Consider the following 3,457-nt stretch of genomic DNA (forward strand, 5'->3'; position numbering starts at 1 on the left):
AATACCGTTTATTAGGAAGGGTAATTGCTCACCATAGTTTAGAAAGCTGACCTATTTTGAATTGTTTTCATTCCTTTTTCAATAATTTACAACTTTTTTTCCCCTCAACGTTGACTTAAAATGCCCACTAGACCCACTTCCATTACTGCTCCTCAGGTCGTCTTGTGTCCTTGACCTCTACTGTTAGCTGTGGCTTCCTGAGTCAGAGTGTGTCTTGAGTCTCACTCCGGAGACATTTTAAAATTATTCATTGTTATTCCTTCACAGGATGTGTGCATCCCTGGCTTGGCCAGCATTTGTTACCCATCCCTAATTGCCCTTGAGAAGGCAGTGGTGAGCTGCCTGCTTGAATTGCTACAGTCCATGTGGTGTAGGTACACACACAGTACTGTGAAGCTTAAGCAGGGAGTTCCAGGATTTTTACCCAGCAACAGTGAAGGAATGGTGATAGATGGGTTGCCAATCAAGCAGGCTGCTTTGACATTATGTAGACCATTACTCTCAGTGTTGTGCTAAGGTACTGCTGCACTGTCAAGAGCACACGAGTGGTTAGATGGAGGCCTCATCTTCACTCCCAAGTGCATGTTGAAGGTTCCAGGGCACTATTTGAAGGGGAACAGGAGAGCTCCAGTGTCATCCCTTAACCAACACTTAAATACAGATTATCTGGTTATTATTTCATTGCTGTATGTGAGACCTTGCTAACATGGTAACATTATAACAGTGACTACACTTCAGAAGCAGTTATTTGGCTGTAAACTGCTTGGGGTCATGCTGAGACTGTGTAAGGCTGTATAGTAATGCAAAAACAAAAATACCTGGAAAAACTCAGCAGGTCTGGCAGCATCTGCGGAGAGGAACACAGTTAACGTTTTGAGTCCAAATGACCCTTCAACAGAACTAAGTAAAAACAGAAGAGAGGTGAAATATAAGCTGGTTGGGGGTGGGTGGGTGGTGGGGGGGGGGGGTTTGGGTTGGTGGGACAAGTAGAGCTGGATAAAGGGCCAGTGATAGGTGGAGATAACCAAAACATGTCACAGACAAAAGGACAAAGAGGTGTTGAAGGTGGTGATATTATCTAAGGAATGTGCTAATTAAGGGTAGAAAGCAGGACAAGTAAGGTACAGATAGCCCTAGTGGGGGTGGGGTGGGGTGAAGGAATCAAAAAAGGCTAAAAGGTCGAGATAAAACAATGGATGGAGATACATTTAAAAATAATGGAAATAGGTGGGAAAAGAAAAATCTATATAAATTATTGGAAAAAAAGGGGGGGAAATCGGAAAGGGGGTGGGAATAGAGGAGAGAGTTCATGATCTGAAATTGTTGAACTCAATATTCAGTCCAGAAGGTTGTAAAGTGCCTAGTCGGAAGATGAGGTGCTGTTCCGCCAGTTTGCGTTGAGCTTCACTGGAACAATGCAGCAGGCCAAGGACGGACATGTGGGCATGAGAGCAGGGTGGTGTGTTGAAATGGCAAGTGACAGGGAGGTCTGGGTAATGCTTGTGGACAGACCGAAGGTGTTCTGCAAAGCGGTCACCCAGTCTGCGTTTGGTCTCTCCAATGTAGAGGAAACCGCATTGGGAGCAACAAATGCAGTAGACTAAATTGAGGGAAGTGCAAGCGAACTGCTGCTTCATTTGAAAGGAGTGTTTGGGCCCTTGGACGGTGAGGAGAGGGGAAATAAAGGGGCAGGTGTTGCACCCTCTGCGGTTGCATGGGAAGTTGCCGTGTGATGGGGTTGAGGTGTAGGGGGTGATGGAGGAGTGGACCAGGGTGTCCCAGAGGGAACAATCCCTGCGGAATGCCACCAGGGGGGTGAAGGGAAGATGTGATTGGTGGTGGCATCATGCTGGAGTTGGCGGAAATGGCGGAGGATGATCCTTTAAATGTGGAGGCTGGTGGGGTAATAAGTGAGGACAAGGGGGACCCTATCATGTTTCTGGGAAGGAGAGGAAGGTGTGAGGGTGGATGCGCAGGAGATGGGCTGGACACAGTTGAGGGCCCTGTCAACCACCGTGGATCGAAAACCTGTATAGTAATGCAAGTCTTCCTTTCAGCTTTGATAGGGTAAATCAGTGCTTATGGAAAGTATATTGGTTTATAGCACAAATTGGGCTAATCAAGAGATTGAACAAAGCATAAAGGCAAAAAAAAGGTGGCACAGCCAGTTGATGTACCTACAGAATTATTTTGTTGCAACAGCCATTGACTTGCAGACAGAATCTGGTACAAGAGAATTCACTAGTGGGCATTAATACTGAACATGAAGTATCATAATGACTCATTTTGGGAGCTTGCTGTGCACAAATTGGCTGCTGTATTTCCTACATTACAACAGTGACTACACTTCAAAAAGTACTTCATTGGCTTTAAGGCACCTTAGGTGGTCCTGAGGTCAAGAAAGGTGCTTTGGGAATGCAAATTCATTGTTTCCTAACTGCAATAAAATGTCACAAAGTCCCATTTTGATGACTTCATGAACAGGAACTCTAAGTTACCTACACACTTGTGAAAGGCAGCAATCGAACCAGGAAACCCCCCCACCCACCCTTCCCACATCCGTAAATCAGTCACTAGAGTTTGAACAGAGAGTGTTAATAAAAGACTGATGGGACACCCCTATGATACCCTCCTTGATACAATTTCATTCTCCTGATTTTAACTCTGAAATAAGCTAAACCCCAAACAATTTGCACTTATACAGCACCTTTAATGAAGTAAATGACACAAGATGCTTCGCAGGACCATTTCCAGGTAACGTTTTAAACCAAACTGCAGGAGGCAATATGAGGACAGGTCACCAAAAGCTTACGGCACCTTGGAGGAGGAATGAGAGGCAAGAGGTTTAGTGAGGGAATTCCCGAGCTTAGGGTCCAGGCAGCTGAAGATACTGCCCCTAACAATGGAGTGATTAAAAAATCAGGGAATGCGCAAGAGGAAATGAAGGGGAACAATCCATAAGCATGTCAGAATCAGATGCCACATTGAAAAAACACAATTACTCGTTAATAATTACTTATTAGAAAGAAATTTATTTGCGGAACATTTATACAGACATTACTAAAAGGTTCTTACTAATTAAGGTTGAGCTCCAAACAATTTAAATTCATTTAAAGCGGCCCTGGCAAAAAAAACATGATTTTTTTTTTTTTACATATTGCCAGCAAAGCTAGTCCAGCATGGACTTAACAGGCCAAATGGCTTCCTTCAGTATTGTAACCATTCTAAACATGTACTGATTAATTCCTGGGTAGCAACGGGAAAGTACAGACAATTCACATCACCCTAGTTACACAGGCTTTCCATTTTCCCTTACAAAAACAGAATTACCTGGAAAAACTCAGCAGGTCTGGCAGCATCGGCGGAGAAGAAAAGGGTTGACCTTTCGAGTCCTCGTGACCCTTCCACAGAACTCTGGAAGGGTCACAAGGACTCGAAAGGTCAACTCTTTCCTTCT

This window comes from Carcharodon carcharias, chromosome 31 (genome assembly GCF_017639515.1).
Source record: "Carcharodon carcharias isolate sCarCar2 chromosome 31, sCarCar2.pri, whole genome shotgun sequence".
Taxonomy (NCBI): Eukaryota; Metazoa; Chordata; class Chondrichthyes; order Lamniformes; family Lamnidae; genus Carcharodon; species Carcharodon carcharias.